General features: G+C 48.3%; 1 protein-coding gene across 1 annotated transcript in view; it reads left to right on the forward strand.

Moving 5' to 3' along the window:
- LOC111849400 (plexin-A2-like) overlaps positions 1–14,225 on the forward strand; it is a 111,685-nt gene that overhangs the window by 33,438 nt on the left and 64,022 nt on the right. The window lies entirely within an intron of this gene.

Raw genomic sequence — 14,225 nt, forward strand, 5'->3', positions numbered from 1 at the left:
CACCACCGCCCAGACACACGAGTCTGAAAAACCTGCATGATGTCATCACCACCGCCCAGACACACGAGTCTGAAACACCTGCATGATGTCATCACCACCGCCCAGACACACGAGTCTGAAATACCTGCATGATGTCATCACCACCGCCCAGACACACAAGTCTGAAATACCTGCATGATGTCATCATGATGTCACACAAGTCTGAAATACCTGCATGATGGCTTCCCTGCTGCCCGCAGCTGTTAATATAGTTCATAGCAGTTGCTGCATTGTTAATGAGCTTTTAATGATCACATTTCATTAACACTCTCTTCCCTGCCTACTTGACTTCATCTTGCAGGTTCTGTGGTGACCCAAAAAAAACAAGTTTCGCTTCTTTACCAGGAAGAAAAGTTAACTTTTTGTTTAGAGCCTGTGTGGCCGTCCGCATGTGGCAGGACGAGTTGTCTACCCAGTGCTCTGAACCTTCATAAGATGTTCAGGGTGTCGGGTGACACTACGAGTAGGGAGGTAAATGGGGTCCGAATGGATTACTGCACCTCAACAGGTGAGGGATTAAAGGGCTATTACATGAGGCTTAGAGGCACGGAGGATGCGGGCCTCGTGCCTCCGACGACTGCTGAGTGAGAAGTTAGCCTGGGATTCGCCGAGTGTAAACGCAACGGGCCAAAACTCTGACAGTGTTTTAATACCCTGCTGGCTCTCAGGGCAGCTACAGTTAACTGCCTGCAGAGGGCACTGGCAGTGAGGGGGGGTAGCGTGGTGCTTTCTCTCTCCTCTGCCCTCCCTCCAAAGAATGATGATGTTACAGCAGGAACGCAGTAGAGTCATGGATTCTCTGGCAGATTCAATATCTAAAATATGTAAAAAATGGGGGGGGGGGCAGGGGTGCTCAGATTTTCTAGTATGCCCCTAGTTTATGGTCTAGCATTCTCCCCATTCAGTGTCGTTACATGAGCTCAGGATTCCAGCAGGAGAATGAGCCGGATTGAGCTGTGATGCATGGGTTCGGAACGGCGGGGAGATCGATGGCAGCCGAACTGAATAGCATCCCTTCCGTTTCCTTCACCCCTCTCTGAGAGACAGCGGCTCAGAGGACCTGACACCATACGGCAGTTCCATCCTGGAAGAAAAAAAAGCATTTAGATGGCAAGCCAAATCATCTGGGTGTCCCTGTATTTACGATTAGGGCGTATCGAAGGGCGGCCATTTTGAAAGAATTTGCATTCATGGAAGCCTGGCGTCACGCGCGGCTGTTTCCGGCTTGTTAAACCCCCGTTACAGGTGTATTCCTGTTCGCTTCTGTTTGTGTTTATCACCAGCGATAAGAGGGTATCCCCTGGGGGAGTCTGGGCCCCGTGAGGCGGTGGAGGGGAACTGTGAATCTAAGCATGCTGCTGCCACATTCATCTCACGAACCAAGTCCCTCTGCCTTTACAGGCCTGCTTTTACAGGCCTGCCTTTCTGCTGCTGCAAATAAAAACTAAAGGTTTGTTTTTTGCTTTGTTTGTATTTTTTACCCCCAAAAAAGTTTGGTGTCAATGAGACCGTCTACTTTGTTCATGCTTCTGGTGACCCAGGGGACCATTTCTGTTCTATTACCCAACGCAGCTCCCTGCGCTGTGTGCGGGTTTGTATGTGTGTGTGTGTGTGTGTATGTGCGAGCGGGTTTACCTATCCTTATGGGGACATAATGTCCCCATAACGTGATAAATATCCATTTTTTTTCCCTTATGGGGACCGGTTTCCTGGTCCCCATAAGAGAAAACTCTATTTTATAAAAATCGGTGACTGCTATGAAAAAACTAAAAATGCGAAAACTCTTGTATTTTGTTAGGTTACTTATGGTTATGGTTAGAGCAGGGTAGGGGTTAAGGTTGTCATAGTCAGCGTTAGCATTTTTCCCATTGAAATGAATGAGTGGTCCCCATAAGGATATGTACAGTATACCCTATATGTGCGTGTGTGTGTGTGTGTGTGTGTGTGTGTGTGTGCCTCGGGGGTGTACAATCCTCACTGACATTAGACTTGTAGAACCGCTGTTTATTCCTTAGTTTATTGTTATGGTTTTTACTTTGCGAACAAGCACTTCAGACAGCAACGGCTCTGGGTTGAAACGCACATCAGACGCGTGTGGCAGGCACCTTGAAGGGCAGACAGAAGGGCCGCTTGTGAAGTGAACAATCTCACGCCACGCTGCCGCCTCAGACCCGCACCGGGGGAGACGGCGGGCCCCTGCATCTCGCCACTCTGCCATGGCGTGATGCTTTCACACGGCCTCCCCCGTCATTATCGCGGACCGGCCAATCAGAGAGCCGGAAGCAGTGCTTTGGAAGGGGAGCCTGGAACTGCAGCCCAGCTGGGAGAGAGGAAGCGAGCCGGAGGGTTTTATTATTTATTTGTCGGTTTTATCCCGTTAAAAAGAAAAAAACACATGGTGTGTGGGTGGGGGGAGCGGCACTGAGAGAAACCCAGCTCCCTTTGAACGGAATACCCACCTGCATATTTAAGCCATTTTTACAGTAAACAGCGTTTCCTTTCATAAATGCATTGCAATATTTCAATAGTCTCATTTTACCCTACATTATTATAGCTTGTTTTTTTTTGGCTACATACCCAGACTGTGTAATGACAAGAGCTGCGCTGCTGTATAAATATGGTTTAGACATGCAGGGCTCAGCCAGCAGGGGCCCCGGCTGCGTGCAGATGGGTGGTGGTGGGGGGGGGGGGGGTTATGTAATCGGCGATTGTCTAAATTCGCTCGGGCCAAGGCGCTGACTGAACTATGCTGACATCTGCCAGATGAGAAACTCAACCTCAGGTCGAGTGACTGAAGATGCTGGAGTGTGTTTTCCTCTAAGCCTGGAGGAAAAGGACCTGGTCTCTCTGAGGTCACTTTGTGGTTTGCTCACTGCGGTCTGTTATCCATGACCTGGTCTCTCTGAGGTCACTTTGTGGTTTGCTCACTGCGGTCTGTTATCCATGACCTGGTCTCTCTGCAGTCGCTATGTGGTTTGCTCACTGCAGTCTGTTATCCATGACCTGGTCTCTCTGCAGTCGCTATGTGGTTTGCTCACTGTGGTCTGTTATCCATGACCTGGTCTCTCTGCAGTCGCTATGTGGTTTGCTCACTGTGGTCTGTTATTCATGGCCTGGTCTCTCTGCAGTCGCTTTGTGGTTTGTTCTCTTACTGCGGTTTGCTATTTATGACCTGGTCTCTCTGTGGTTTGCTCTGTTACTGCGGTCTGTTATCCATTACCTGGTCTCACTGTGGGTCACTGCTCATTTGTTCCTCCTGTGACCTAGTCTCGGTCTCTGCTCTGTTATTTCCTTCTGGTCTATTTTCCATAACCTGGACTTTCTGCGGTCCATTACCAGTGACCTGGTTTTTCTGTGGTCTGTTGTGAGCGATCTGGTCTCTCTCTCTCATCGCTATCTCTAACTGAGTGTTTCCCAATCTGGTCCTTGGGGACCCACAGTCTGTCCATGTTATTGCTCCCTCCGAGCTCCCTGAAGGACAATTAACATTTTTGCTTCATACCAAGAACTGGGAGGGAGCAAAAATGCGGACTGTCTGTGGGTCCCTGAGGACCGAATTGGGAAACACTGGTGTAATTAATGTGGTCTGTCTGTGCTTGTTTGACTGTGGTCCTGTTCCCGCTGCTGTTCTTTACAGAACCACTCGGACTGCCTGCCCGCACTGTCCTTATATGGTAAGCAAGCACCCAGCCGTTGGTCGGCCTTGGCTTTGGTGTCAGTACAGGCTGGCAGAGTACACAGATTAACATAAGAGATGGACGGCAAGAGGCTGGATCCAGCTGAAATCCCAAATGGACAGATGCGCTGTGTCTGTTTTTAGGCTCCAACATCCATTATATTGATTGGTGCTTTTTTCTGTCTCCACTGAGTTCAGCCCACCCGTGAGGTCTGAGGAGAGCTGGGGGTGGTCTTCTCTGCAAAGGCTGGCGTGTGTGTGCGCGTGTGCGTGTGTGTGCGCGCGTGTGTGTGTGTGTGCGTGTGTGTGTGCGCGCGTGTGTGTGTGTGTGTGTGCACGTGTGTGTGCGTGCACGTTGCTCTTGCTGAGTTTTTAAGCCATTTTCCCCACACAGACAGTCACTCCCTGCAGCGGTGGTTATTTTTTAAACAAGTTAATCCACTGTAATAAAAGAAAAAGAAGGAACGCGAAAACGTTTTTTGCTTATTATCTGTTTTCATCTGTTTTTGAGTTTTGTTACAAAGGGATTAGAGATTTATTACAGCGAAGTGGCTGTCAATGGGAAAACCTCACAAAGACGGAGATGCAAATGAATGTGTGTGTGTGTGTGTGTGTGTGTGTGTGTGTTCCCTCACTGATTCCTACTTTAAATTAGGCAGGCAGAGCACAGACCCCTTCTGGGTGGATGGTTGAACCCGTTAGCTTTTTAGTCCTCTGAGGGGGTGACATCATGGAACAGCCACCCCCCCCCCCCCCCCAATTGAGTACACAGAGGTACTCAATTGGTTTAGCCTCAGAACCCACATTATTCCTTGGTCAGTAATTCACAACCCAACTCCATGATAAAAGTTGTCGACTAGCTCGTTTTTGAGTGGGGGTGTGTGTATCATTTTTAAGCACTGAAAATGGCCTTGCAACCCCAACTCACCGTTTATGAGCATTGATTTTAGACGACTCTGACATCACAAACCTTACACAACACAGGTACAGCCCAGGCCCCCAGGAAGACACTTAACTGTGTCCCACTGAAATCCAGTCCTCAGTGAGGGGGGTGGGGGGTTCATTTGTCCTGCCCCCAGTTTGAGAGCGAGGGATTCACACACGCTCACTGTCTCCTGCCAGATCAATGGACACCGCCGTGCTCTTCCTCAGTCTGTGCATACCCCCCCCCCCCCCCCAATCATTTTTGTGTTTGCTGTACTATGAACTATCAAAGTCGTCAATGAACACAGACACACAAAATGCTCTTTTCTAGTTTTTCAGCATGAAGTACATTTTTGTATAGCTAAAACTATTTTAAAAAGGCCTTTAATAGTGATTTTGAAGTAAATTAACGTCGGTGCAATAAACAATGAAATGAAAGAGATACTGTATCTCACACACACACTGTCCCTTTGAGACACACACATTTGAGACCCCCCCCCCCCCGCTCTCTGCTGGAATGTCCGCGCGGCCAGAGGGTCAAACGTGAGCAGCTGTCGTCTCGCTGGAGGCTTTGATGCAGCACGTCCCCAGCCTTCCAAACCCAGGAAGTGCTCCATTCTCCAGCTCAGCCCCCCCAAACACGCAGGAAGCGGCTGGATGATGGATGGCTGCTATGTCATCCTAGCCGTTAGATCGGCATGCACTCCTAATCTCAAGCGGATCACCATGTGCGGCTCTCTTCTCAGTCTCTGGTCCGGCAGCTCAGCCCTAGACAGGCCTTCACCTGCTTTGTCGCTTTCAGACTCTGTGTGCGTGATGTCTGTGACAGAGGTGGCAGTTTGATGTCTACGGGTGATGCCGTCAGGTCATTGGCTCACTTCGGTCATCGCTTCCGTTCCCATATCTGAACCAAGTTCTGCCTTTGAAAAAAAGATAAATGTCCAGGCAGTTACTGCACTTGGGTTAGGTCTCCACCTGGAATGGGGGGACAGTATTGCCATGGAAACCTCCATACCAGCCACACGGGCTGTGGACGTGGATGGCCATGGGCTTGTGGGGTTTGGTGCGTGCGCGTGGGGGTGTCGGGACCCTGCCACCCCCAAAACAAGATGCTAAAAACAGGACAGCACTGGTATTTTTTATCCTATGAAATTTTAAAAAGACTTGGTAAGTGAATAAGGTGTACAGCATTAAGGGAATAAGGATGCCTTCCCTCTCTGTCTGCCCGTGCAGCACTGTGTGGGCCGTGATAGGTCCAGCTCATCTCTTAGCTTTCCCAGCATGCAACGTAAGCCTGCCTCTCTCAGACGTTCACCTGCAGAGACATGCAGTCCTTCAGCTCCCAGTCTCCAGTGCCGTCAAAGTTTGGTGCTGCCTTACTGCCATTGAAAATCAGGAATTTGAATAAGGATTATATTCTTAGATATCTGTGCAATATTTGAGTCTTTTAAAAACAGGTCTGCTGTTTGATGTCTAATTTTTACATAAGAAGATATTCTTTTGAAGTTATTGTGCGGGGTGGCCTTTCACACATTGAATAAACATCCCCCCCCCCCCCCCCACAACCCAAAACAAGAGCTTTGAGCATGAATGGATTTGTCAGAATCTTAACATAGCAGGAATCATCCTCATTTTTTTACATAATTGATTATTTTGATCACTGTTTGTTGCAATGCATCTGTGTCCCAGTCTGGTGTTGATTTAGGGTTATACTGGTGAGCACCACAAGGCTGCCCATCATCCAGGAGTGACTGGTGTCATCTGGGGACCGTGCGATAATGCCTCATTTTCCATGTGCCCTGGTGATAATCACTATGTCTCTTACCACGCCGCACCATGTACAATCTGTTGAAGGCTGGAATTGGATCCAAACACGTTCTGTGGTACTATGAGATCAGTGGGTTTGGAAATTCAGCGTTCAGACTGGAAGGTCATGGGTTTCAATCCTATAGCTGGTGGAATAATCATATTGGTTTTGGGTCCTTAAACCTGTCTTCCAGTGGGCTGCTGGATGTTGGCTGACCCTGCGCTCTGACCTCAGGTTTTCGCACTTATCAGTCGCTTTGAGTGGAAGCATCTGCTATATTAATGTAATGTGTTATTGGCCCTGGTGGAGCAGTTCTGTCAGTCTTTTGATCTTGGTAGATCAGGCAATGGTGCCTGAATGGGTGCCTGGCTACACCTGGCCCATTTTGGGCCGAGATGCACGCCGGGTGGCCGTCCACTTGGCAACTGTTTGGGATGATCTCGGCTCTGAAAGATGATCGAATAAGGCTCTTGTGGATCTAGACGGAGGAGCTCTGGTCTGCATTAAAAGCAGACTCTTAAAAAGGCCTTTGAAAGCCTTCGCTTTTCTGAGCGCACCGGGCAATTAAGGTTATTTGTGGTTTAATTTAACCACCAGTCTTTAACCAGGATCTGGTTTCCATGGAGGGAAAACAGGAGATCAGACTTTGTGCGGACTTTCACCGTGGGGAACCTCCGTGGGGAACCTCCACGGAGAACCTCCAAAGGACATGGAGGAGGAGGTTCACATGGTTCCTCTCTCGTGGAGGTCAGAGGGCTCTGGAAGATCGTCTCGCTATTAAGAACATAAGAACATAAGAACATAAGAAATTTACAAACGAGAGGAGGCCATTCGGCCCATCAAGCTCGTTTGGGGAGAACTTAGCTAATAGCTCAGAGTTGTTAAAATCTTATCTAGCTCTGATTTAAAGGAACCCATGGTTTTAGCTTCCACTACAATAGCAGGAAGACTATTCCATACTCTGACTACACGCTGTGTAAAGAAGTGCTTCCTCAAATTTGTTTTAAAATGTTCTCCCGCTAATTTCCACTTATGGCCACGAGTTCTAGTATTTAGACTAATATTGAAATAGTCATTTGGCTGAACAGCATCCAGACCCGTTAGAATCTTATAGACCTGAATCATATCCCCCCTTAGTCTCCTTTGCTCAAGGCTGAACAGATTCAGTTCCGCTAACCTCTCCTCGTAAGACAGCGCTCATCCTGGCACAAGTACGTGAGCGATGGTGGTAAACCAGTGGATTCCTTGAGAAGATTTCCTCACCCTGTGATTGACTCGCGGCCAAGTATTCGTCACAACTTTCATCATTTTTCTCCAGGTCAGCGTTTAGCTCCCGGGGGTGAGAGGGGCTCAAAGGAAAACGCCGGACACAGCTGAGGAGTGGGCATCGAAAAGCAGCTTTTGGCAGTCGGCACCACGGTCGCTCTGCTTATTTGCGGTTTACGCTTCGGTTCCTCGTTTCCGTCTTGTGGTCCACAACTCCCGATGTCAGCAAAGCTTTATGCCCAAGGTCCAAAATGCTGACACATGACTAGGGTAGGAGAAAGCTTTACAACCGAAATGTTTGCGGTTTAAATCCCTTTTCCTCATCACATTCTGGGGAAAGCGGCATAATTATCTTAACAGCCGAAAAAAAATGCTATTTAATCGAGTTTAATTGTTCTCATGTTTTGCAATGTGGAATGTAATTAAAGTGTAACTGTAAACACCCAAAACTAGTTTTCATTAGCTGTTTATATATCCGTTGTGGCATCGTGACAAAGTCATCACAATCCCCGTGCACACTTACTTGCCTGCTGTAACTCATTTCCCACCCTTAAAGCTGCCATTTGTTTGTACCGAAAACGTCGATAAAGAGTTCGAGTAGAGAATAAAAGCCGGTGCCCCTTCGCTGATTTAATGCCTCTGTACTCCCGCTGAGAAGTTCCACACAGCTAGATGATCTGCCGGTTTGAGGCACATCCTGCACCAGAGGGTCAGGAAAGAAAGGTGTCTAAGCCTTTCTCCAGTTTGGCCCCTGTTGTACCTGAGGTCTATAGATGGAAAGTTCAGGTCCAGAAAGTATAGACCCAGACCAAGATTTGTTTCCCCCAAGCGGTTGAGTCCTCTGTGACTGTATATACTCAATGGGTTGGTTGAAACAAATTCTTGGTCTGGATTTGTATCTTCTGGACCTGGACTTTCCACCTCTGCAGAGGACCGGCTCGAAATAAGGGCCCCAGGAGTTTCCGGCAGCCTTTGGTGCCAAGCAAGGAGGGGCAGGTAAGATGAGGGGATGAGATAAGACGTCCGAGAGAAGGAGCATTCGATTCCGAGCTCCCGGTCGCAGAGGAGCTGCAGAGGCAGCCACTCTGCCGGCACAATGGAGGCCCGTCACTGGATCCCTCACTGGATTCAGTCACTGGATCCGTCACTGGCTCCCTCAGCGCCTTTATCTATAAGGGTGCATCTGCTTGAGAGTGCAGGGCCGCCACTTATTCTCTGACGGCTCCAGCTCAATTTGGGACGTGACTTCCAGCCGGCTGGACCTGGTCCAGCACCTAGGAATGCATATTCTGGCCCGGGCGCTTTGCGTTTCATGATATCTCCCCCCCCGGTACCTCTGCGGCGCCATGGAACAAAATGAAGTGGAGGAAATCCAGCTCCATACCTCTTCGGAGCACCGTGAAACGCAACGTGACGGCCCGCTGTAAGGGGATCGATTGCGGGTCTATCCCCTCCATCCGGTTTTCTGGGTCTTGGTTTGTAGGGGACAGGGAGTCTCCACGTTGGTCCGTTGGCCCTGGGTCACAGGAGAGGCTGTGGACAAAAGAGTCCGATTCTGTGAGGCCTAATCCACCCGACGGACGAGGCAGATAAAGGAGCCCAACAGGGAGGGTCTCAGCAGGACAAGAAGGGCTGCTGAGAAGGATTAACTCAGATCTGTGATAGCCTGACCAGCTTAGCCTAATCGGTCAATCTCCTCTGTCTGTGCTCAGAAGCCTGCCGCACGGACACGCGGCTGCCGTTTTTATTTTTTTAGTTCTCCGGCCTCCGTGGCCGGGAGGAATCTCCCCAGGCCATCGCGGCGGTGGATAAACGGGGGCCGGCTTGTTTCTGGCCAGGTTGCATGAGGTCCCGCTGCTGGAGGGGCTCGTTCGGCCGTGCGGAGCATGCGGCACAAACTCCAGGTGTCGGATCACACGCGCGCCGAGTCACAGACCGGGAGCCATTGTGCTCTTGGGCTACAGCTTCAATGGAGAGCAGGCAGAGATAACCGTGAGCTTATATACTTTGAAGCTTATATTCTCTGAAGGCAGGCGCTGGGAGAGTATCTACTGACTCCATTGTACGGCTAGAGACGTCTTTATAATCAGACCTGGCTATCCCCTACCGTACTACTAGAGATATCTTCATAAACAGACTATGCTATTCCTGCCTCTAAGGACTACACACATCTCTATAACCATCCTCAGTTATTCCCTACAGTATAACTACAGACGTCTTCATACCCATCAAAAAACTATAGAAATAATCCAACTTAGCTAGCTCCCACTGTAAAACTGCATGTGCACTAATGACCACAGTTATCATGTATGCTACGATTGCAGACATTTCATAAACAGATTCATCTCTCACTTACTGTAAGACTACAGAAGCATTGTAACCAGACTTGGCTACTATGTCACAGTCAAATTCCACAGACATTTTTTAACCAGACTCTACTCTCTCTCCAGCTATGAATATGACTAATAATATGACATCTTCATAAACAGACTGTACTATCCTGTTCTGTAAGTCTGGACAGATTAACAGACAGAAACGTTCGCTGTCTCATCTTGTAAGACTACCATTCCTAGCTGTATAACTACCCTTAACCTCGTAACACAGACTATACGACTAGGGTCTCATTGTGTCTTGTAGTGGGTTTTGCAGGGCATTGTGGGTATTCCTGTGCTTGTTCCTCTTTTCGGGAGTTCTGCTGAGTGCAGCATGTTCCCTCCTTATGAGCTTGGGGGGATTCTTCATGCTCCACTGAATTTCAATAATGATACAGAGAGCCTCTCTGAATAACGGGCCTTTATTAAGAACATACATGGCAAACCGGGCCTAGCAAGGCTCCCACAATTTACAGCTTATTCACTCTGTTACGTTTAAACCTTGTGCTGCTCTATATATTTAGTAAAATCTGACTCAGTGGTTGTGTAGTTTAATGGATGGGAGGACAGACTTTTGTAGTTCGGATGAAGGAAATGGGTTTTAATATATTGACCTTGTGTTTGGTTGGTCATGTGACGCTGCTGACATCACTATGTGGGAGAGAAAATGCATGTATTTTCTACTTTGATTTTATGCGCTCCTCTGTGTATGATTCTGACTGACGCAATCGCAGGTCCATCATTTCCTCCATGGCTACCAATCATTTTAAGCATTTTTAGGCAAATATTTAAGAGACATACAGTACTGCAGATGTCACATGCTCACTGAACGGCTGAAATGGCAATGGCTTGACTTTAGTATTCTTTTGTCAGTGTTGTGAATGGTTCTTTAAGCACTATGCGTTGGAAGATCCCGCTGCCGCTGGTGGCTGTGAGCCTCAAGCCGCCAGCCCTAGCGGAGGATAAACAGATCCGTGACGACTGAGGGTGGGAGACCGGAAGGGGGACCTTATTAGGGTTTGGGGGGAGGGGGGGTTTGATAAAATGGGGGTTGGGCGGAATGCAATAGATGGTTTAGCTTTGCCTGGTGTCGCCACCATGGTGGGGCACTGAGAGTGACAGGGCCAGCCCTCCAATGTAGTCCCCCCCCCCCCAAAAGAGAAAAAAAAAAACAATAAATCACTCAAAGATCCACAAAGAGAAGACATGACAGGCAAGCACAGGTGAAATGTCTTTTGCTTCCTGTGGTCTGCTGTTGCTTGACAACTTTTATCTCCCCCCCCCCCCCCCACCCTTGATGGCATCCTGGTAGCATTACTGATCCCCACCTGAGCCTCGGCGTGAAAATCCTGGGCCTGGCCTTCGGATTAGTTACTACACTGACACTTGCTTAGACAAAGAGAAAACAAGGTGGGTATCTGGTCTGGTCTGCATGGCTGGGAGTCTGATTTATATTACCAGAGGTGGCAGAACGTGCCTTGTCACCTGACTTCGCCCCACTGCGGGATCTCCAGCGCTGCCCAAGCCTTAAAGTGACTATTCAGGAATGAACTGGCTAACGTTCATCTCGAAGCTTGTAGCCCGCTGTACTCTTTATATTCCTGTGGGAAACGTATAAATACATTTAATCGTATTGCATAACAGAGCGTCGTGTAGTAAAGAGTCTGCACTTTCCACTATTTGGGATGCAGTTTATCTCCAACTCCTGTAGGCTTGTGCAGTTCAGTTCTCTGAACTCGTCCATGAAATCTCAGAAGGCTTGTCGGTACATTATGTGTGTGTATATATATATATATATAATGAACCGAGCTTCATCTCTGTACTGTCTGCCCCAAGAGGCTCTGGTTAGAGAAAAGATGGTTTTCTGAACGTCCCTCAAAAGCAGGATGGATAAAATTAGTTCTTGGCTGGATCTCACGCCTTTCAGCATTTCTGCCTCCGTCTCTTGGCCGGCCCAAGGGGTTGGGGTGACGTGCGGTATCCCCTACAGAAATGTTTGGTAATCCACTGAGAGATGCGAGATCCCATTCCCAGATCCAAAGGATCCATCGACAGTCAGATGACTTCTTCCATCGTTTCTGTGCCGCTGGGCCCTTTCCCACCTGGATCATCTCTCTGCGATCCTCATGCCGTGCAGCCGCAGACGGGATACGTTTGGCCCCCGGACTTCCTGCTGTGGCGTCTTCCATTTCCTTGTCATGTGCAAATCACATAATGCGGCGTAGATTAACCCGATCCTCGCATGTTTGCCTATTCTCGGGTTTAGAAGTTTAAAGGCTTTTTGCCAGAGAGGCCTCTGCCACTTTGTTGTTTTCCGCTTCCTCAAAGGGCTTCGCCAAGAAGACAGGAGTTTTTTATAGCATGAGCACCTGGATTTGACATGGCCTGGGATTTAAGATTTACCTTCTGCTCAGTCAATTTTGCAAAAAGTGCTAAAGCATCTAATATAAACAAAATGCTTCTAACCGTCATGGTAGTTAATTCTACAGCTGTGCCCAGATCAAATGTTATCTTAACCTATTAATTCAGCAACAATTCTGCAAAACAATTGAGGAAAATAATTTGTTTACTGGAGATTTATGACAAACTTCGTGATTATCTTCCTGAGTGATGCAAATGATTGTACCACTATAGGACCATATTGTGAAAATATCTCTGCTGTTATAAATCATTAATCAGAATACATTAGAACAGAGAGAAGAAAATAGTCAGGTGAGAATTTGCTTTTAAAATATTGATGTTCTAGTGACTGAATGGAATTGGTGAAAATCAGTCACCGTACAGAGTCACACCTGGTCAGTCTAGGGTTATGGGGCTGTGACACTTGCCCCATGTGGGACAGCAAACGGGACCATGTGACAGGGGGGAGGAATAGAGGCTTTATTTGGCCTTTGGGAGGAGAGACAGATTTAATATGAGGGGAGGGGGATTTAAACTAAACACTTCTGGCTACACAGGACCATGAACCGTTCACTGGGTCTTGGGAAAGGGTTACAGTAGAATGCAGCACCAGGCACTGGTATCTAGGTGTGGCTTCTCAGGACTGAGAGGCCAAACAGGGGCCAGTTCATATGATTGATCAGGCGGGGGCGGGGTGCCTGAGCGCCTGCCTGAATGAATGAAAGTGCCCCCCCCCCCCACACCTTGTTGGTCCATTTGTTTACCTAACAAAAAGTACTGCTTGGCCACGCCCCCCTGTTTGAGCACCTGCCTACCGAACAGAGTCTGCGCACGTCACTGTGATCTATAATAAAATGGCACAGGTGATGTCAATGGAAGGGCGAATCAGCTGACTTACCCGCACCCTTCTGGGGCCACATTTTAAATGCAGGGCAGTGACATCAACACACCTGTGTCAGGACTGAGTATAGGCTTGGCACGACTTCTTGAGGCTGAGATGTACTTAACGTTTCTGACAGAAATCAATGGTGCCTAGATGACACGCTTTATACGAGGGTACGTGCGCTCTGTACTCTGAGCCCAAGTGCGAGTGCTTCTCGATGCGGCGCTCAGTTTTTAGAGACACCTGACACTCTTTAGGGCCATTTCAGTAATGGTTGATATACAGTTTTTCATCAGTGGCACATTCAGCCGTCCTATAACTCACTGCCTCACCGTGACCCTTGCTCAGTGGATTGAAGCGGAAATTCCATAAATCTGTCTGGAGTTCATGGGCATTGAAAGTTTAAAGGGATTTTCGGTTCTTTTGTTTGACTGTATTGTGAACCTGGATTGGGGTTGAGGTTGCGGTATTACCCTTAACCGGAGGAAGAGATGTATCTGTCTCGGGTGTCTGTGCTCACCTTGTCTATCTTTAGTCTGTCTCTTCCATCATATCATGGCTTGCAAGAACACGCAAGTCCCTTTCATGAAAACACAAGGTGCATTGATTCTTTTAATTTCCCGCAAGATTCCAAGGCAGGGAAATGGACTGACTCGTATCACCTGATTGATGCCCGATTTCCTTGTGCTGTTTATTTGACCCCTGAAAGAGACAGGTAACCTCAGTCCCAGTGTAATCTGGCTTTCACTTGCTGGGTCTGACGACGAGCAAACGATTGTTAGCAGATGTGTCATAACAAATGCATGATGGCGGGGGGGGGTGCAGCAATTTCAGAGCAGAGCTCCTTGAATCTGGAGG

The sequence above is a fragment of the Paramormyrops kingsleyae genome, chromosome 8 (genome assembly GCF_048594095.1).
Source record: "Paramormyrops kingsleyae isolate MSU_618 chromosome 8, PKINGS_0.4, whole genome shotgun sequence".
Classification (NCBI taxonomy): domain Eukaryota; kingdom Metazoa; phylum Chordata; class Actinopteri; order Osteoglossiformes; family Mormyridae; genus Paramormyrops; species Paramormyrops kingsleyae.